The 22,866-nt window shown below is 40.0% G+C and overlaps 1 protein-coding gene across 1 annotated transcript in view; it reads right to left on the bottom strand.

Annotated features, from left to right (window-relative positions):
* The window catches only part of LOC106945341 (uncharacterized), a 38,181-nt gene extending 17,311 nt beyond the window's left edge, over nucleotides 1-20,870 (bottom strand). The window contains exon 1 of the mRNA XM_015028963.1: nucleotides 20,481-20,870. The gene's annotated coding sequence lies outside the window, so the exon portion shown is untranslated. The remainder of the gene's footprint in view (nucleotides 1-20,480) is intronic.
* Nucleotides 20,871-22,866: the final 1,996 nt, after the last annotated feature.

The raw sequence follows: 22,866 nt of genomic DNA, 5'->3' as shown, positions 1-22,866 counted from the left end.
GAGCTCTATTTTAGGCCCTATCCTGTTTTCATTGTGTTTGCTACCACTATAATCCACTATGAGAAAATACAGTCCCACTTCACTGCTGCTGATAATTTACAGGTTTGTTTGTCCACTCAAGTATATAAAAAAGACTGACATTTTTGCAAGAAAAATATTCAGGAATCCAGTATTGTTCTCATTTTCTTTATAATTTGCCCATAGACTTTCATGCAACTGAGTTTGGTTTATACCTGAATGAATGAATACCAGGGTGTCGTATCCTGGTAGAGAATCTACAGTAGAATGTTTAAACAGTGGTTATATTTCCTTTCTTTTACTTCAACATAAACGCATTTACAAATTTCTTTAAGTAATCAGTCACCTAATTAAAACCTAGTTGCTCCAGAGTTTCACCTTTACATGAAAACCGATAGACTCACGTTTATTTGAGATGTCAGGTGTAGCAGCCCCCTTAAAGGCACTTGATAGGAATGCGGCTCTTAATTTCTTTTCATCCAGCTTTTTATGAGGTACAGATTCTTCTTGCTCTCCAGATTTATCACTTAGACCACCACCACTGTTGGATTTGCTTTCAACAATTTCATTACTTCCTTTAGCCAGTGTGAATCCTTTTTTTGATTCCTCCGTTTGCCGTTTGTCCAGGTCAGTGGCAGCAGATCTTCTATCGCTCTCAGATGAACAAGCCTCACATTCAACTAAATCGCCGTCAAAGAATCGATCATCATCAACAACATTAGAGGGAGTGGGTGGGATCAGGTTGATTATGGGTGTTGTCAGGAGGCCTCCAGCACCAGATGTGCCATCAGCGCCATTTTCAAACACCAGCTGGAATTCCTCCTCTTCTTCATCAGCCTGCTTGTAGCTAATGGAGGCTGTTGGTTGAACCTGGCGCGGTATAACAAGTGAAGACGGAGCATTGAGTCTTTTCTTTTTCAGAGCCCTTGAGCAGGATGACGCAGAGCTGAACGAGGGGTCCGTGCTTTTCCTTGGGGTCAGGAGGCCCTCGTCCCCCAGGCTAAAGCCTGTGTTATCGATCCCCAGATCCTCCACTGTAATATGGACCACATTCTTCTCACCTGATCCCCGTTTATCCAGGTGTGAATGCAGACGACCCTCATTAATCTTCATTTGCTGCTTCCTCCTGACACACAGACATGAGCAGAAGAACAGTCCGCATGAAAAACGTTCACTTTTTCCCCAGGTTCTCCGTTGCTTCTCAGCTTCTCCGCTCGCCATCGAGATGACTCTGAATATTTTTCAAAATCCGCTTCTTCTCAGCAAAATGAAATGGATTTCTCCATATCGAAAGGAGAACAAAACCTTCGTCCACTCCTCTGTGATACTAAATCTGGACCAAACAGACAGTCGGCTGCATCATGCGTTGCTTAGGAAAACCGTGGAGGAGAAAAAAGCTCCCAATTCATACTCTTGAGGTCAGGTGGACACTTGAAATGAATGCAAGCCTCACCGAGTATCCTTTGATATGATAAACACCATCATTGCAGCCACATTGGTTTAAAACGACTGATATGGCAGCTGAACCGTGGTAGACGTATGGATTGTAAAGTTAAAACAGCCATGCATGTGCCTGTAGTGGTACTTATATGAATTTGAGAAATCCATATTAAATTTTGTGAGGGTGGTTTTCACAGGGCCTTGTGTGAATAGGGGCAGCGGATGTGTGGCTCAAACAACCCGCATGGCATCAGATGACATTTCCCTCATTCCACAGGAGCCGTCCTGTTCTCTGATACTTGATGAATCATCCAGCATCAGCTTAAAACTGGCTTACTGCACCACCCACACCGAAGGCTTTTCATGAAAAGATAATATCCCTGTTTTTTTTTTTTTTTGCTTCTCACGCCCGTAACGTGACAGCAGAGTGATAGGAATGGGTACTCCTCCACCAGTAGGCATGTCTTGCCCTGGAGACTTTCTTTTGCATTTCTTCCCTCAGTTTCTCAATTTCTATGCATATAACAATGAAATTACAAAGCAAACACCATGTCAAGGGTAAAGATGTTTATCTGCCTACCAGGGTTAAAAAATTATGCTCAGCAAATTTAGCCTGCTACAGATAAAGCCATAGTTAAAGTACAGTTAATACTTTAAAGAACCACCTTTTGCTGCAAGTCTTATGGGTCTATCTCAGATTTGCACAACAAATTCTGTCTCACTCTTTACAAATAAGAATGGGGGCGAAAAAAGCAAAGAATAGAAGAAAGCATAGATATTAAAGCCTTGGCATGACTTGACAATTGGATTTAGACCTGTACTTTGACTGGTCCTTCCTAACAGAGGAATATGCTTTGATCTAAAGTCCAGGTTTTCAAAGTGTGGGGAGCTAGCCCCTTCTCAGAGAGTAAATAGACAACTGCACCCACCCCAACTACATCTTTATTATTTCTATCATCAATTTGCTGATGTTATATTTGATGTTTCATTCATACATGTTTCACTAACGCAATAAAGTTTACCTGCTTTAGTTATGCATATCACATTATGATATGATGCTTCAGTTGCCGTGTCATTTACAGTTTGAGTGAACGATGGTGTGTGCAATCCGCGCTGACTTACAAAAATTCAGAAGTGCCGGCCCAGGGGCCACGACAGTGCATGAGGCCAATGTACAGGAGCACAAAGGGTGGACAATGTGTTTCTTGGGACAGTGTTAGTTTTTTGTGACACGCAGCATTTAGCATGCAACAAAAAAGTTGCATTTCGGTCTCATCTTAGCAGAGCACCTTCCACCACATGTTTGGTATATATTTTTCCAACAACAGCTGTCTTCTTTTTGCCAGGGTTAGGGTTTAGTTCCGCGACGGATGTGCCGAATCACATTCAGGATATGAGTTCAAAGGAAACATTTTGTATTTACAATAATGTGCATAGAGAATGAGAAATGTTATGATGAGGATCTGTTTCTTCTCAGGAGCTAGGAATTATCTTGTCTAAAGAAGGAGAGGTACATTATTCAGTGATCAGGAAAGTTGATTGAATTAAATATCAAAAGGGAGTGGTTTCCTGTAACTTGAGGCTGAGAAGTGCGTGGGAGGAGTGAATCAGGCTCTGGTGTGAAGGAAAGGTGGCTCGTTTGGAGTCCAGAGGTGAGAATGGAGTTTAATGGTGAGCTTGATGGTGGAGATCTGGAGACATAACCTGAACCTGAACTTGGAGCACAGAAGGCTTTAGGCGACTTGACCACAAGAGGAAAAAAACATAAATTTCAACTAGAGAAACTCGAAAAGCAACAAGAAACGCAGAGCTGGTTAGAGATTACCAGCCAGGTTAATCATCCGGCAGAAAGGGAGTGTGGTGGCCATTTACGTAATGTTTGCAACTTGTAATTTCTACTAATTTAGTTTTCTATTTTGGGAAGTTTAGAATTTATTTAAGTTAAGTTTAAATCCACAATCTGTAGTTAATTTGTATATTTGAATTGATTAGATTATGTTGTAATTGGTTAGACCCTCCCATTAATTTGAGTAATTAAAACACACCGGGTGCTGAGTGGAGCGATTGTTTGGCAAATGTTTGGTGTGTGGATCGGAGGTTTTTTGTAAATTATTTTTTTACCACTTTCACTTTTCACTTTTCATTTTTTTGTACTTGAAACGTCATATTAAGTTTACTTTCATTTTTGACTAAGTTGTAGGACATTTTTGGTAATTATTTTGTCGCTATTTTTACAAGAAATAAAGAATATATTTTTTCAAACAAATTAAGTCGGAAGTGTGTTCAAATCAAAAACCACCTGTTAACACCCACCGCCTTAGTTGAAATATTGTTTTTTGGAATTGAGAAGGGCCGCGACAGGGAGGTTTTGAAGATCCTTAAATCCTAAGAACACTGTTGAGACTGATGAAAAGCATTGATCTCTAGCCAAGATCCTTTCATACTCGTCCAGAAAACATGATCGCACCTAAATCCCGCCACTTTTTAATATTCCATAAAGGCCAAATTTGGGGGTGAATAAAAATCCATCCCGCCAACAGATTCTCACTCCTGAGTTGTGACTCTCTGCCTCATGGCTGCTTCTCTGATTATTTTTTTCTTTGCATGACCTATGAATTTAGATCAGGGTTGTCCAAGCCCAGTCCTCAAGCTGTAACTCTTCAACTTTTAGATGCTTCTCTGCTTCTGCACACCTGAATCAAACAACTGACTATCATCAGGCCTAAAAGAGCTAAAAGATTAAAATGAGCCATTTGTTTCACTTGTCTTGGTTAAGACAGGCATGTAAAGTTGAAGGATAGTAGTTCTTGATGACTGTACTTCGATAGCCCTTGTTTAGGTTGATGACTAAATGTTGGTAGTTTGCAGTTCTCCAGTTAAATTACACATAGTTGGACTTTATTTGCTTGTTAAGTGAAATTTGAATGCAATTGGTTGCACTGGATTTCATTTAGGGGGATAAGAATAAAGCAGGCAACTCACTTTTTTTTTTAAGTTTTATTATTAAAAAATAAAAGCATGTTATTTTTCTTCCACTTCACAATCATGAATTACTTTGTGTTGTTTTTTTCCCTTCAGTTCAAGCAAAATACGATGACGTTTGTGGTCGTTGCACGGCAAAATGTGAAAGTTCTAGGGTGTGAATGCTTTTGCAAGGAACTGTATTCCTAAATAATAGATTAAAACAGCGCTTTGGTATGTTTTGGCTGCAGACGTAAGGAAAAAAACCCATCATCCTAACACACAAATCATTTTGTTTAGGAAGTCCCAGAGTCTTTGTTGCTAGGCATAAGTTACTGCACCTTGTGCTGATTTCAGTTGGCAGCCAGGCAACTGTTGACAGACTGAGCGAAAGACTAGAAAGACTCCTAAAGTCAGGTGAAAAGAGCTTTTATACCCGTGTTATGCAGGCCCACATGGTGGTATCCACTTCTACTTCTAATCTCAGGAGAACATCCTGACCACAGGTTTAATAGGAGGGGTTGAAGGTATGTGGGTTCAGGGCCTCTCAGATTTGAGCACCATGGCAAAGTTAGAAAGCATTTATGCAGGTATGAAAATGGAGTCAATAAAAGAAAGGCAAACAGCACCACTTTCAAATCAAATTTCTGGGTGTGTATGGGATAAATATGCACAATGGGGGTCTATGACTTGATCCAAATCAATGTTGCCTGGCCGACAAAGGGAGGCAGCAGAGAGCAGATACTCCCAAACTGTCGGGACATAAAACAGACCCCACCACTTCTTAGAGGGACCTCCACTGGTATTTGCACGTCTGGATAAAGTTAAACCACACAAGAGCTTTTTATTTGTAGCCTGCAGGAACCTGGCTTTCATGATATCTTGATCTGGTGTTTGCAAGCATATCAGTTTCTGTCATAATCTTCCGTGCATGTTGTTTGAATATACATAAGCAGTAGGGGAATAAAAACTCATGTGCAGGAATAACGTTCCATCTTCTTTAGTGAGGTTGTATTTAAAACGAGAAAGCCTGCGACCTTCCAGGCGGAGATGTGAAAAATCAGTTCCTTATGATGCATGTTCAGAGACACTGTAAGTGACAAAACAGACAGAGATGAATGCTTCACAGCTGCTTTAGCCTGAGGCAGGATAAGTTGGCTGAGGTCAACATGGAAACCTCACCATTCTTCACTCCAACAGTCCTTCATCTCATGATGTACATGTGAAACTATTCAAGTTATTTCTCTTCAGCATACGGTGGCTTGCGAAAGTATTCACCCCCTCTTTTACCGACACTTAATATGATTAATTCACGTAAAGAGACACAGTGGTGAAGTAAGAAAACGTGATTTATGGTTTTCTAAAGTTTTTGCAGAGAAAAATCAGAAGTTTGGCACACATTTTTTTCCATACCCCCTCATTTTGGTTCCTGTAAACAAAAACCTAATGATGTGTTAAAATGGCCTAGACAAAGTTCAGACCTTACTCCAAATACGAATCTGTGGCAAGATTTAAAAAGTTGTTTTTAGTCTCTAAATGTGCAAAGCAGGTTGATGCATACTACCAAAAAACTGCTGCTGTAATTACATAACACAGTGATTCTGCAAAGTGTTGACTGAGTGAGGGATGAAAACAAAGGGATGCTTTTCAGATTATTTGTTTAAAAAAAAAACAATAAAACCATGTATAATTTTCTTCCATGTTTGCACTAAATTGTATGCAGTCATATATAATATGAAGTTCCAATAAAATGCTTTATTTTTGTAGTTGTAAGTTTGTGAAAGATTAAATGGTATGAAAAGTTTTGGAATGTGCTGTGGTCCTTTGGGTTTAGTTTTTTTTTTTTTTTCATCTTGCTCAGTTGTACTCCAGGAGTTACATCACCAGATCTCTCTGCGCTCCGTGAGTTAGCCTTCATGTCCAGACATAGGTCTGCGAGTATCTGAGCATGCTCCAGTTGTGCTTATAACGGTCTCACACGGAGAGCGCAGTAAACTCCGGACAGCCCAGAGACGGTGGAACGGCCAACATCAACAATAAGCCTCTCTGCTCTGGGAGGGCTCCATTTTTGCAACACCCTCACCTCCTTCTCTCTCTATCTCTCTCTCTCCACTTCTCTCTCTCTCTCTTGTTCTGTCTCTCAGCTGCAGAACAGCGAAGCATGTTGAACATTTCCTGTGACAGTCATGTTTCCACAGGCATCAAGACTTTACGTCCGTACTCAGCAGCAGCGTGGGTTCTGTGGTGAACATGACCCTGTTTGGTCATACAGAGAACTCACACAGGCAAACACACACCCCATCAGACTGAAAAGACAGGGTTTTTTTTTTTTTTCTTCTGAATTCATAGAGGAGGAGAATGTTTTAACCAGCCTATAATTGCATTTACTAAACAAGACAGGAGTATGAGTCACTTTCCAGGGGAAAGGAATGTCACCTCTTCCTGTGAAATTAGAGGGAGGGGGTGGGAGGGAGTGACTGTTTGAGAAAAACACTTACCGAATGCTTTATATCGTCAAGGATGTTGAGCACTCACTAGGGATCAAACAACATAGTGGCACTCCACCAGTGAGGGTGGGGGGACAACAAAAATAAGCATCTTTAACCAACTCTGTTGACTTCTTAAATCAACACATCATGAATCAAACCTCTTTACCTTCGTTTCTATCCTTTCCCTCAAGCAGATGCATCCATTTTTCTGCTTACAGGGACCTTCCTGTTTGTGTTCGTCACTGCCAAAAGCCTTAGAAAGTGTGCCAAATACTTGGCTGATACCTAATAGCCTGAGAAAAGGAGTTCAGAGGGGAGAAGAAAAGGCCAGTGACCTCTAGAACTTCTGGGCTGAACTTTCCCCCCCCTCCCTTCCCCCCCCCCCCCCAACAGCCAACCCCCCCCCCCCCCCAGCCTTTCTCTCTAATCAATTACTGTTGGCAGTCAGGAGACCACCAATGATTAGCAGCAGCAAGGCAGTCGTGGTTAGGGTGGGGGATAAAGTAGGCTGGGAGGATGGCATGGTTGGAGGCGGGGTGGGGTGGGGGGGACAGGAAATAGGCTTTGATCAAAATGCTGCCTCAAAAAAAGCGTAATACATCCCCCCCCCCTGCCCTCCCAGTTTAAATGACCCTTGAAGAGGTTTATTTATCTGTGAGAATGAAAGATGGCATCCTTTTGTGTTCCTCCTCTCTGGCCAGACAGCAGTTTCTGCCAAATATTGTTTACACATACACAAGCTCAGTAGAAACCATGTGAGACCTAAAGGGCTCAAAGACAATAACAAACATAAACACAAACTTTTTTTCTTCTTCTTCTTCTTGTTCAAGTCTTTGAAGCAGGAGGGAAATCATTTACTGGCTCTCCGTTTTTGTTTTTTTTTCACTTCTCTTTTCTTTTTTATGAGAATCTGTGCCGTTCCCACGCCCAGTGTGGCAGGAAAGCGCAACAAAATCATTTGTCTTAGATTGGCTGATTGGCTTGCTGGAATCTGAGTGCGTCTCTGATAGAGATGGAAGTTTAATATGATGGAAGGAAATTTCCCACTATGCCCACCAGCAGCTGCCCTGGATAAACTTTGTTTTATTTGTGTCTCCCTATTGTGCTTTAATTAGCAACAATATTTCTCGAAGTTTCAAGGTTGTCTGTTGAGACAGAATAACGTATCGAATGGAGTTATTCTGGTAACTCCTTTTCTTTTTTGCATCTCTCTTGGGGAAATCGTGTGAAATAAATGTTAAATTCATCTCTTTGTACAGGTATTCATACACCTTGAAAATTGTTTGGCGATGTGGTCAGATGAGACCATCATTGAACTTTTTGGCCTAAATCCAAAATGGGTTGAAAATTAACACTTCACAGCAGCATTCATGCTTAAACGTGGTGGTGGCCGCGCCGTGCTATTGGGACGCTTTTCTTCGACAGGCACTGGGAATCGAGGCATAGTTGAAGAGAAGATGAAGGGAGATGATTGCAGGTTGATGCGAAAGACTTATTTTCAACAAGCCCAAAAAAACAGCCAGAGCTAAAGTAGTGGGATGGTTTAAAGTGTATTCTAGTGTTTGAACTGCCCACAATATATAACGTAAAGGTTCATGAATACTTTTGCAAGTAATGTAAAATCCTGCAGTTTTAGGCGCAGCAGATCTATGCAAGCTCCTACAAATCTTCCTTACCAACTGTGGTTTCAGAGCACTCTGTGGCTAGTGCTCTTCACACAATTAATGGCATTATGAGCACCACTGGAGAGCTCAACAAAAACTGTTGTGTCTGTGATTTTCCCATGGGAACACCATGTTGTGCAGATGCCAAACTCTCTGAAGTGATACAGTTATCGCTTCTCACTCATGTTCTCCTTGAAACTGCAGTGTCGAGACAGCGGAGCTAAATCAAGTTAAGATTTATCTGTAATTTTAGAGCCATCAAGGATAACCACAATGTGTCACTGAGGGAAAAGGGCTATGCTCTATGAAACTGTTGCATACTCTCATCTCTAGTATTGTTTAATGTGCTTATGTTGCCCTCGTGATTAGATGTTTTTCACATTCTCAGGCCTAAAAGTGGAGTCACTGCGACATCTAAAGCCAGGGCATCTGAGCCTCATCAGACAGGCATTTCAAATCTGCTGTCATGGCCGTTTAAAAAGAGGCAGACAGAGGACAAAAGCAGCTTGTCCAGTTGTAGCCCCATCGAGGTTCCCTAACGATGCCTGGGCCCTCTTAGACATCACTGCAAATTAAAGCTAACACTCAGTGAAAGGACAGATTAGTGCCGAGAGGATGGCACAAAGGGTGTTAAATATGGCGAGAAGCATGCTGGACCACAGGCCGGGCCTGGGACACATTACCTACAGCTGTCCACTCTGACCTATTTCCACTAAACTAACTTAAAGATTTTAGCGACCTCCATTGTGCAAAGAGCTTTTGAAGGGGCCCTGCTGAAGTCTGATCTGCGTGGCCCACTTTGGGCATGCTGTCCTTTGATGCCTCTGATAAAAACGATGATGAGGGGTTTAATTAAGTGTGGCAGGTGATTATATGGTCTATATTTATCTGAAGGGTAGTGGCAGATGTGGCAAGAGACGATCACAGGGGAAACGGGTTTGTAAAGAATAGAAAAGGCATTATGATTGCGGTACATGCAATAAAAAGCCAAATGGAGACCTTAGTGACAGATATAATTCTCACTCTTTCATAAAGAAATAAAAGTGACTTATTCAAATATCTTCCTTAAGGAAAATATTGAGCAAATGTGAAAGCCATCTCAATGAACGTCTTTTCTATGAGGATAATTTCCTGTCGACTCGTAAGGTTTGTGTTGTATTTTACCGGATGTTGAACATGTACGGAGGGTCATAAGGACCACAATTCAAAAGATGGATGAACTTAAAAAAAACAACAGATCGTTTAATGAATATACAACTAATGAATGGTGTGCATAACACTCACATTTATGTAAGTTTTTCAATGGTTCTTGCTGTAGGCTAAATATTTTCAACTTTACCTATCAAAGTCAGTGGGCGGGGCTAATACTGCTTAAGTTAATATTGCTGGTCCAGTCAGGTTGCAAAGTGCATGTTGGGGTTTGTGTCATGATGCACTGAGTCAGGAATCATTAAGTAATCATGATGATTAAAAAAAAACACTAAATTAAATGCATATAATTTTGAAATATATTCACTCTTCACATTTATGTAAATTGGATACAGATTTGAATATTTAGTTTTCTATGTGAAATTTTATTTTAATTTTGGCTTTAAATAAAACTTGACCAATTTCTACATGACATTACAGACATCATGAACAGCTGAATTCCTTACATAACGTAACTCCTTCTTGATACAATATCATTTCCAATTGCTTAATTTTTTTTTCAAGTTGATCTTTGGTGGACAAAGTGGTTTAGTGTAAGAAATGTGGTTAACATACTTGAGGTTACTGTACTGAGTAATTTGAAATGGGTCAGCATGTAAATACAGTCAAAGAAGAAGTATCTGATACACTGCCAATGTTTCAGTTTTCCCTCTTACAAAGAATGGAGAGGTCTCTAATTTCCAACCAGTCTCCAGACCTGAACCCAGAAGAAAATCATTGAAGGGAGCTGAATATTGTTGCCCAGCAACAGCCCAGAAGCCTGAAAGACACAGAGTAGATCTGTATGGAGGACGGGGCCAAAATCCCTGGTGCAATATGTGCAAAGCTGAGATACATCTGACTTGTGGAACGCTAAAACAAAGGTCCCAAAAGTACTAATCATTTCTAATCATATTTTTCATGATATATAATGCTAATTCATTATTTCAAAGCTATACAATGTGATCTTTTGAATGTTTATAGACTCTTTTTCTCACAGTTGACTGCACCTAAGATGAAAAGACTTCTGCATTCTTTGTAAAAGGGGAAACTTGAAAAGACAGTGGTGTATCTTATGCTTAATTGCCCTTTTGTAGGGAAAATATTTGTCACTATAAACAAAGTATGTTTCATTTCACAAGGAGTGTGATGTGATTCATATATTTGCATGATCAACACACGTAGGTTGTGCTTCTATGAACTCTGGGACTTCTGGCAAAAAGTGCTAATGACCGACAACAACCAACATTTGCTAATGATCGAGCTTTTTCTGTTGCTGCTCCTGTTTTATGGAATAACTTTCCAGATTAGATCTGCCCACAGCCTGGATCATTTTAAATCACTTCTTAAAACTCATTTTTCCTCTGGCATTTAATTGATGTATTGTTTTGTGTTCTGTTTTGTCTTTAGTGTTGTCGTTCTTGTACAGCACTTTGGTGCAGTTTTATACCTGTTTTAAAGTTCTATATAAATAAATTGACATTGACATTAACACTTTGAGAGCAGATGTAAATTATCCTTGGCTTTAAACGTTGTACGTGTAGACCGATATGGAGACCAGAATATGAAGCATTTTATCTGTTAAATAAGAAAGAAGTCGCCACAAAAGCTCCTCATTTTCTGCTTTTAACAACTGCTTTAATAAGACCCCAAACTCGTGTACCCAATTGCCACGGCCTGAGTTTGTGTTACACAACATGTTGTCCCTGTTAGGAATTTGGTCTGTCCTATTTGTAGAAATGTCATTGTGTCATGTTGCTTTGGAAATCACATACTCGGACAGATTTTATGGGATGGTTGATTTAGTCAGAAACAATCTTGGCACATCGGGGTCCCTCTTGTAATTCAGATACCCTGTTCTTCAATTATTGTCTAGAGAATTTGTTAAAGATGCACATTGTGTGTTAAAATCCGAACAATGAATTGACTGTGGACCTTAAATCTTGGTGTAATCCCTAAAGCACATGCTTGTGTTTTGCTACTACCACCCCCAGCCCCCACACTCCTTTTCATGCTGCTGGATTGTTAGAGGTTGAGTATTTGCATTTCTTTCCTCCTGTGCCATCGGTCCTTTCAGGAGGCCATTAATGCAGAATGTCTAGTCACGCTAGACGGCATCAGGCTGCTTTAATACTCCGGTTGCTCAGGGTCACTCTCTAACTTTGACCTCAGTGAAACAGGAGAACCTCTGGTCCTCCCCCCACTTCTTCAGATAGCTGCATCAGTGTTGCAAAATCTATGCAAATGCGATGCTCTTCCTCTTATATGTTTGTTTTTCATTCATTGTCCCAATTTTTGGGAGATATCATGAACAAAAATCTACCAGTGGTAGTTTTTTATTGTAGGCAATGTGGCTCACCATGCAGGCCACTTAGCCTTGTGAAGTGACAGAAACACTAAAAAAGAACCTTATTGTTAGCTTCAACCAAAATTAAGTTTAATTTTGTTCATTTGCAAGTCAAGTCAATGAGAGGGGATTTTCACATTTGATAGGCCGATAGACTTTGTTTGATTGGGGACATAAATTGAAACATTTGTATCATTTTCAGCTGGTGTGGTTCACTTTCACACTGCACTGTTAAATGAACCAAACCCTTTTAAAATCCCTGTTCCCCCCTCGCCTGTGGGGCGCTACACCAAGAACCACTGAAGGAAATGACGAAAATCTCTGAAGAAGACGTACGCAAGTTCGTGCTTCACAGAGTTTAAACAAAAATAGGATGGCGCCACAGTTTAGTGGTTGTAGGATTTTATGTTTGTTCTTGGTAAAAGACCATAAGTCCTTTCTCCCACTTGAGCTTGATTGTTTTGGTTGTATTTACCCAGAATGCCCTACGTATAGTCTGCTTCTTGCTTTTGGTGGGATCTCCGATCCGCTTGGTATTCACGAGTGCATTCCAATGCACCGGAGTTCATTTCAACTATGCCAAACAGACACCTAGGTTTTTAGGTAAACCAGAATTCACCTTTTTGTCCACAACAGAGTTTGATTGCACATTCATGCTTCCCCAAACTTTCAAGACAAACAAACTAGAATTCAATTAAAGCTGACTAAGCAGCTTTGGTTAAACGCTTTTAGTCTTCACCTCAAATTTAAGTTTAGAAAACGAAGGTCCATATGGTGAATCATCCAGTTAGGATCAGAACATCAGGAGAACTTCCAGACATTAGATTGACAAGCCAACACAGGAGTGAATTGAAAGTGCTCTGCTGTGTCCACAGTGTCTACAGTTCACTGTAGACACTGTGGAGTGAAAAATGGCCACTCGTGGCAAAAAGCGTAATCTAAAAGAATCCAATTAAGACTTAGTTTAGATGTTATAATTGTTGTTCTGGTACTCACCAGCATTTTTACTCTGATTTGCTTATGCAATATTCAGCTGATTCCTCCCAAAAACTATGCAACCGGAATAGTCTTCTTTACCCTGCAGTAGCTACAGTATGCACGTCTGATTGTTCAATATAATTCAGTCCATATTTTACTAGTGAGGTACTAGCTATGAGTTTATCTACTGTTTTTACCATAGCAACATGTTGTATGGCCCCGAAATGCCACTTCATGCACGCAGAAGGATTGTTTGCATGAGTTGGTTATGGATTAAACATAATCTGCAGAAATCAACAGACATTTTGTACTGCCAGAGGAAACAAAATAAAACAATGCTCTAAAGGGAAGTAATTTCTTAACTAATGAATATTTTGCTCACAAACAAGAGCTTTTGTTGCCCTAGTACTGTTTACTCTTTGTTTGGGCTATAAGCAGGGGTGGCGTAAGAAGGGGTTAACGGGGGACACACTTCCATGAAACACACCCATTTTTCCAGCATTGGTTATCTTTGGCTAATAGCTGCTTTCACCAACTTTTTTCTTTTATATCGCCAATGAGGGTCGCATATCCATCCACCATGTTCACATTAAACATTTCATCAAATGTTCTATGGAAAAAAAATAATCTATTGGACGTTGTAAATCTATTATCAATATGAATTTATTGTCAGTATAAATACTTGCTGTTTTTAAATCCAGGGTAACTACAAAAGCCTTCTTTTCATCTAAAAAGTACTTTGAAAATTACTTGTTTGATTTGAAAAACAATGGAAAGGCAGTAATCACCCTTTCCATGGGTTAGTAATGTGTTTCATATTTTCTAGATTTCTAAGTTTTATTTGTATATGCCAACCATATACAAATAGAGCTGTGTTTTTTGTGCAGTATTTGCTTTACAAGACAAAAGTGTGTTTAATTTGTTTGATGTGGGGTGGCAAGAAAATGTAGGGATTGAAGTTGTGCAGACAGAGGCTCTCGCCCAGATCTGTATTTAGGTGAGAGATGCCTCTGACTCCTACAAAGCTTTTTAGGAGACTTTTATTAACAAAAAAAGAAAGCCGCTTCGCTTAAAAAGCAACAGACTAGAGACTTGCAGAAATGCAACATCAGCATTTTAACAATTAGGCTCGTTAAGCCTGTGGAAGGAGCAGGAAGGCAGCCTGTATGCAATTATAGCAGACATAAGATCAGACAGAGTGTGAGCTTGGAGGTCAAAGGAAAGGGATCGCGTCTACGTTATCAGTCTGTTTAGGACTCGCAGTCTCCCAGTAAACCATGTCCCCACCAGCCCCCTCGCCTTATCCGAGGCAGGGGTGGAAAGCTGCAAATTCTGACGGCAGACAGGAAGCTCTTATTGTACTGGGGCAGAGATCCCAGAGCCAGACAGCATACAGAAGCGATGTCATCCCTGGCAGGGCCAGGCATATCTTTGTGCTTGCTCACCATGTAACAAAGACGTAAATAAACACTGTTACCCCCGCTGGTCTTCAACTGTCATTTCAATTAGGAAGAGTAGTGATTGAAAGCCATGGTCCGTGTTTTTCCCAGCCATGCTGTTACCTCTGACCCCCACGGCTCGTGCCTGAGGTGATTTTCTTTATTGGTCCATAGGGTCAGTGTTTGGCCCCATAGCCATCAGTAGCAGGCTTAAATCTGCAGAGTCAACATTCTGCTTTCCTGGCTGTTAGCTGCATTAGCACACTGAAGTTGCACAGCCCTTCCACTCCCACTCCGTAAACATCCTCCCTCAGGCCAGATAACATCTCTGTCCCGTCCATTCATTAGCCGGCCGATAGCTCATGTGCCTCTGGCTTGAACCCGGAGTGATGCTCATAGAGATACGAAGTATTTAAAAAACACTTTCCTTTCCAAAAATAAAACTAGTCAAACATTACACTACAAAGAAAAATTAGCAGTCCTAATGAGAAAATCTGTGTGTGTGTTGTGGTATTGCAGGTTCTTGCAAATGAAATACTTTTTTGTATTTTGTCAAATAATAATCACAAACTTTATCACATCTCGGTGGTATGTGACAGATCAACACAGTCATTTATAATTATGAAGTGCAGGCAAAATTACACTAAGAAAAGGTTTTTACCACAAAAACATGGAAAAATCAATCTGGCATGCATTTGTATTTAACCCCCTTTGTTTAAGTACTTTGTAGAACCAGAAAATATACGTCCTTTGTGGCACATTTCTACGACTCCTAACATCCACAGGCGGAAAGTTTTGCTGATTCTTCCTTACAAAACAACTCGAGCTTAGTTAAATTCGATGGGAAGAGTGTTAACACATGTTTTTTTTCTTCTCACAGCTTCTAGATTGGATTTAGGGTTGGGATTTATTATTTTAGTCTATGAATATTGTTTGTTCTGAACAAATGAAAGGTGGCTACTCCATGGTGATCTTCCTGCTGGAAGGTGACTGTCTGCCCCAGTCTCCAGTCTTCCAGTACTACAATGTGTTTGGTTTCATTCAAACTCCCATCAACTTGTTTACTGACGTTCGCTGACAATCCTCTGAGGTCTCCACAGAAGAGTTGCCCTCTGAGACTAATTGCCACACCAGCATTTACTTAGGGGCATCAAATTTAAGAGGGCGAGTAAAAATTTCTCAGGCACTTTCAGATGTCTAATTTCTTTGCTTAAAACAGAAAAACATGCTTTTCCTTTGAACTGGTCAATCACATAATCTCCCAATAAAGCTGCATAATACAGAAATTACTACAGCGACACAGTGTTGCAGCTTTTTACTACTTTGCAAAGTCTCTGTATGAAGCTGAGACCAAATGCAACATGTTCCAGGAAGCAGAGCATTTGGGAAAATGACAGTAAATGTTTTGTTACTGACAGTAAATCATCACATTGTTTCATTAGCATCCTCCAAATTTTCATTCATTGTGGTGTCCCTCTGAGATGTTTCTCCCTTTGGCTTTCATTCGCATACCTCTCGAGAAATCACACCCTTTATTTTGCCCTATGAGTGTGCAAGACAGACAAACGTCAGTTCTGTAGGAGAATTTTCTTGTGAGAAACAGGCCACTGCGATAATCCCCCTCAAGGGATTTACAATCATCACCAGACAAAGAAATGCGTGCTTATCTATCTTAATTTTTTCTTTTCAGATTTCTTTTTATCGTCTTAACCGTGCTTACTTCTCCTAATGTGGATAATTACAACTTCCAACGAAGATAAAGCCTGGTATTTATCATTTAAACAAGTACATTCTTATCTAAGTGTTCCCTGTTCTCACAGAAACAGCCCAAAACAATGGTGAGATTCCTGATCCTCCCACCCGCTTTTAACCCTGGGTTTCACCTGAACCTAATCTTTTGAGGCATCTTAGTCATACAAAACCCTGCAAACCTGAGTATGTTGATGCCATGTTGGTGGTGGTCTCCAAAGACCAACGGGGACAATGGATCAAATGCGACCTAAAATACAAAGAGGCTTTGAACTATTGTTATTGGTCTCATGCCCACCACATCCCCCTCAGGTCCTCCTCAGCTCCTCGTATCTCGCTTGTTATCTGACCCAGTGAAAGTGCCACGTTTTAGAGGAGATGGAGGAAGCGTCTGATTTACCTATCTCCTTCACATTTGACCTCGACTTCTTGTACAGTAGATTCATCCACACTCCCACTAGTTGTTTCCAAAACTTTCATCACTGTCTGCTCAGAATTCCCCCTCATCCATTTGACTGTGGAGTCTTAAAGTAAATGTGGTTTGGAAGCCATGGGTGCCTTGGTAAATGACTGTGATCTTGGAAGTGGAAGGATTTGAGAATCAAATAGTGCATATATCCGGATTACATGCTTCTCAAACGACCTGTTTCTGTTGCAGAAAAAAAAAATCCAGCATATTTTGGAGCCTACTAAAAACGGTGTCCCTTGAAATTGTAGGATTCCCAGTGTTTATAAAGGCAGGTGAGTCACTTTAAGATGTGGCCATCAAACAAAAATTCACGACTATATATATGGATGATGATGTTGCATTTATTGTAAACCCATATAGTCTAAAATGAAATTACATTCTTTTCTTGACTTAAAAATTAAGGTCTTGATGTGTGGTCACCTTTTAGAAATGCTTGCTTGGGCGTGCTGTGGTGGCGTAGGGGTTAAGCACAACCCACATATGGAGGCCTTAGTCCTCGACGCAGCTGTCGCAGGTTTGATTCCCGACCTTGGCGACCTTTGCTGCATGTCTTCCCCCTTCTCTCATTACCCACTTTCCTGTCAATTAACTATCAAATAAAGGCCACAAGAGCCAAAAAAATCTTTAAAAAAAAAACAGTTTGCATTATTTTCATGCAAATAATAAAGTGAAAAGGATGGATTTTTCCTCACCCACCAAAAACAACTTCTTAGTTGGAACCACTTTTTGTCCCAATTCTGTAAAACAACTCATTAAGGTGCAATGTGAAAAGTAACTTCCTTGCAATTACAAAGTTGTCAGTTCAGTTCCAGTTGAATGTGTCCACAAGGCATTTAATGCCAAGTTGTTTGTCCATCTTGTATGAATATGTACACATTTGTGAGTGCTGCTAGATGAAGAGTCCCGAACATTGCATTGTTCAGGACTAATGCAATGTTATTGTAAGATAACTAACTTCACGCACACTCTAATCTGAAAGGTGCCAATTGCCAATTTTTTAAGCTGAATTAAAGTATCCAGCTGCATCAGCCACTATAGCACTCTTTTATTGGGGCCTTCAGCCACCACTATGGACACCCATCAGTTAAACCCTCAAAAATAAAACATGGACTGAAAATGTTCAGAAAAGTTGAACCGTAAAGTCACACAGTTGTTGGAAGAAATGGGAGTGGTGATGCAGCCTGGTGTGCTTAAAAGTAACGATTTTGGACAGAACCGGAGCAGAATTATAACTTCTACCTGAATGATCTCATAAAAAAAAAAAAAAAAAGTTTAGTCAGAGATGATTGCAGGTTAAAACTAAAAAGGAAAGGTTGTAAAAAATTACGATATATCAAACATGAATTATAAAGTGGACCCACAAATAGTTCTTTTTCAAGGAACAGCTAATGCACAGATGATGATTTGTGTTTGTAAGCTGTAGATTGTTGCCAGTTTTCCTAACTAAAACAGAAACAGTCATACTGTACGATCGAACCTCAAAAGTTTTTTTTTTTTTTGCTTTTTAAATATGGGACTTTCTTTTGCAATATAAATCCTAAGGAATTTTATCCTTCGACATCAATCTCTGTCTGGATGATAAAGAAACTGGTGACAGATGAGTTGATCGCCGTCCTAGGGTGGGGTCCTTGCATATTTGTCTGCAGTTCTACTGTAAATGCAAACGTCTCCACCCAAATTCAAACCACTCCACAGACTTGTCTCCCTTCCCGAGCTGTCTGTAGACATCAAGTCAAACATATTATACGCACACTGTTTACCTTCATTCCAACACACATTTCCACAAGACGGGACCATGAGGAGTCTTGCCTAATGAGAAAACAGCATGTATCTAATCAGCTTGAGAGATTAGGGAGAAACTGTGCAAACCACAGTAAAGCTATCATTGGCAGAGGCTGCTTATGATACAGGCTTGTCAGTTTCTGCCAGCTGGCACACAAGGCCAGGGGTAAACCGCGCCTGCCAGTTAATGGATCATAAAGGTTTGCTTGTAGCCCATTCACAACTCCACATTATTTACCAATGTAACACAAATCCATTAGTTTTCTGTGTAAAGCAAGCATGATATTTAGACTCCACGCACCGTGCAGGCTCCATGCAGCAAAACAAAGACATAAGGCACTCATAAATCATCATGGCTGGGCAACTCTCACTGTAAGACAGTTATACTTTTCTTCAAAAGCTTATCACATAATCACAGCAAAAAAAAAAGTTTGGCGAGCTCAAAGCAATTATTCTCAACTGCATCGCGTTATTGCACCAGCATTTTCCTAACCATTCTGCCCACAAAAAACAATCCATTCAAGTCAAAATTATACCAGCGTTTGTAACCCATCATAAGATGTGAACTGCACCCACTCCATTTAGAAAAGTGGCTGCCTTGTTTCTGCCTCTTGTTTTTATGACACTTATATGTCCTCTGGTTACAAATCTGTGGATGCCAAAATAAAGCAGTTGATGTCTATTTTCCACTGATGTGCAAGACGATGAATTTTTCTTTTACCACACACTGCGTTTTACTGAGAGAGGGTTGATCAAATGAATTTAATTAGTAAAAAAGACCTTAAAGTTTGCAAGAAAACTTACTTTGATGGTACAGTTTGAACCTTTATGCCCTTTTAAGACTTAAAAAGGGGATAATAAAGTTGGAAAATGTGAGAAGACAATTTTTAATTCCAACCACCAGAGAATCCTTCCATAACAAGAACGAAAGTGCTTTTTGGGCCTGACACGTATGCTGTTGAGTTTACTGCCTGTGGAACTGACTGGATCTCCACAGTGTCTCTACAGTCACTCTCTATAACTCAGAGACATCTCAGGATGCAGAGCAAAGCGCTGATTCTGTCTGCAAGGTTAGATTTCAGAAATCACATATAGATTTCAGAACCGAGTCTTTTAATGCAAAGAAGCACTCCTTCCACTGCTTCTCCCCAACAGCAGAGCCTGCCGAGATATCGATAAATTGTCCTGTCATGCTACAAATATGGGGAAAAAATGCATTTTTATTTCACACCAGTTGGAAGATTGGTGATATGTCATCACAAAGGACTGGTGAGCCAATCAGAAATTAATTTTGGTGTCACTATGGCAACAGGTTGCCAGAGATGAAGCAATAGGTTATAAAATGTGGAGTTATTTTATAGCATGGAAGAGAGCTAGAACAGAGTATCAACAATGACCATGTTGTAAGAAAGCAAATCGTAAAAAAAAAACAATGCTTAGGACATATAAATGTACATTATTATACTATTTTGTGGAAAAAAAATCATTTGTTTTGGCTGAATTGGTGGTTCTTATTAAATGAATAATAACATCCATCTGGTAAAGTGAAGTGGAAAGAAGTGTAATAAATATCTGGAAGCTAAAACTTAAAAAGACTTGTTCATTATCTCCCAGCGATGGCAATCATTTGCAAAATGTGTGCGATCTCCATGACCAATGATACAAATACATTTAATTTCTAACTTGTAGAGTTGTGTTTAAAAAGAAAGACAGTGGCCTTTATTACTTATAATCATGTGATTTAAACACATCTTTCACAGTTTATTCAGTTTTTATAAATGTAAAAACCAAAATAAATGCTTAGTGCCTCATTTATGCTTCTGCGTTGTTCCAGTAGCACAACAGAAAAACTCAGATTTGCACATATTTAGCAACTCCAAATACCGTCCTGAATTTTTGCATAAATAACGCAATAAAAAGCAGGGGGAAAAAAAGAATTCATAGTTTTGTTCTTACCTTAGTGAAACAAGACCATTCTTCAATGAGTGGAGGAAGTAAACTTTAAAAATATAAGAAGGACTTTGTCAGATGCTCACATTCTGTTTGAACACAAGCAAACATGGCTGATAGTGGTGGCATGGCAAGCTCTGCAGGCTAACAGAAAGGGATTAAAAAGCATTAGGAGTGTCCAGATGCAGAGCCACACACACATTCATTCAAATTAATACTCTGACACACTGCACCGCAGAATAAAATCTAAAGTAAAAAAAAAACACGTTATTGTGTCATTACTCTGAATTAATGGCAACGCAGAACAGAGCATCCTATAAACATTAATATTTACAGAGTAGTTTGGCCCAAGGTTATAGCCTAATATGTGATGTTAAATGGTGTAGTCAACAGCTGAACCTCTGTTTATACACATACTCATCTGTGTAGATCTGTTGTTAAAGCTGATTATTGTAGACCAGATGGGCCCCACAGGCCACTCCCTGTCTGTCTGTCCCTCCAGTTATCATCCAATGAATGACACACATCTGTATGAGTAGATGACCAATACAAGCAAACTGGGTCACGGTTTTATTTGAAGATAATACACTTTGAGCGCAGAATTGTGTTTTTTCCAAGATATTTTCCGCCTTGAAAGTGTAAATACAGTAAAACAGAACATCCCACCAAAGACGCCCACAACATTATATGATTTTCCCATATGAACAATTTAGGGATAATTTATCTATAAAATACAGATATCCTTTGGGGTTATTGCAGGAACACAGGGAGTTTGTGTGCCAGCAGCGTGCTTCCAAAGGCCAGAAATTCCCCAGCTGCAGCTCTGAGGCTAGCCTTGCTCCCTGGACAGCCTCCTCTGAAAATCTCCTGTGACCCTTCTGACTTTCCATAAATCTGCTGAGTGATTGCGGTGCTCAATTAACACTCCACGAATTGCTCCCAGCGGAGAGAATGGTCACATCCGAAACGGCAAGAAACCGAAGCCGCAGGTTCACTCTGAGTTCTGCTGTAATAACACAGTGGACCCGGTACAATGAAAGAGGGCTTGAAGGTCCAAAGCTATAATAGCAGCCATTGTGCTGGTGGTCACACAGTCACTCAAGTGCAATATTCAGGAAAGCCATTTCATTACATCCAATAGAGCCTCAATCATGTGTAAAATTTGCAGTTTGAATAGGCTTGCTATCATATCAATCATCAGTCACTGTACTGAACGCTAATGGAGGCCCTTTCTTCCTGCTTATGCTTTGTGTGTTTTGTTTCCAGAGGCAGTATCAGAGCAACGTTCATTTTAGACTTTTTTTAATCTTGACAGGACTTTCAGTCACTATTGTGTAACCGATTTAGGTTGCTCACACTAATATGTTTCCTCCAGATTAGGACAAAATAGAACATAGGAAAGACATCAGTCAAAGCCCATCACACATTCGATGTTAAATACAGCACAGTAGATGACCTGTAAAACAATTTAACACAAAGTTTCTCAATTGGCTTTACATTCAAAATTTTAACAAGGCATAGCATAGTGCCGTTAAAGTGTTTATATCCCTTGAACTTCTTCATGTCACGTTACAATCACAAACTTTCTGTTTTATTGGGATTGTAATAGAAAGTTTGTGGCTGACTGACAAAGTAGCACATAATTTTGCAAGGTAAATAAAACGATTCATGTCAAAATGTTTAACAAATAAAAGATCAAAAAAGCGCCGTGTGCTTTTTACTGTGATAACTAAAACATGCGTAGCACCCAGTTGCCTTAAGACTTTGCCTAATCACTTTCAACCTGTGTGGACATACAGTAAACAGTCCAGTAATAAAGTGTTGGAAAAATTAAAGGAAGTTTATGTTTTAAAGCAATATCTCATGCTCTGAGCATAGCATAGAGCACTGCTCAGTGTGCCACCTGAAAATGGAAGGTCAACAGCACATCTGCAAAGCTACTAAGACCAGAAAACAAGAGCATTAATAATCAGCAAAACATCCAATGCACCCACGGAACCTCTGGAAGAAATCCAGAATTCAGGTGAGTAAATCCATGAAAGCATGGCAGTAGCAGCATCATGCTGAGGGAATGGTTTTCTTTAGATGGAACAATGGAGCTGGTCAGAGTTGATCAACAAAACTAAGCGGAGAGAAATCCTGAAAACAAATCTCTTGGAGACTGGAAACTGTTGTGATCTGTGTTTTCTGTGTATTTATTTTGAGGTTTTTCTGTTTATTAGCCTGTTCCCCCGAGTCTCTGTCTTCCCTGTTGATTGTTCCCAGCTGTGTCTCGTTTCTTTGATTACCCTCCCAGTGTATTTAGTCCCACCTGTTGTCTTTGTCTCTTGTCGGATCCTCGTCGTGTGTACTAGCCAGTTTCCCTGTGCCATCGTGTGTTCGTTGTGCTCCC

This window comes from Poecilia latipinna, unplaced genomic scaffold (assembly GCF_001443285.1).
Source record: "Poecilia latipinna isolate Pla-1442-1.1 unplaced genomic scaffold, P_latipinna-1.0 Scaffold140, whole genome shotgun sequence".
Taxonomy (NCBI): Eukaryota; Metazoa; Chordata; class Actinopteri; order Cyprinodontiformes; family Poeciliidae; genus Poecilia; species Poecilia latipinna.
Note: the sequence above shows the minus strand (reverse complement) of the source record. Positions and strands in the feature narration are given on the sequence as shown.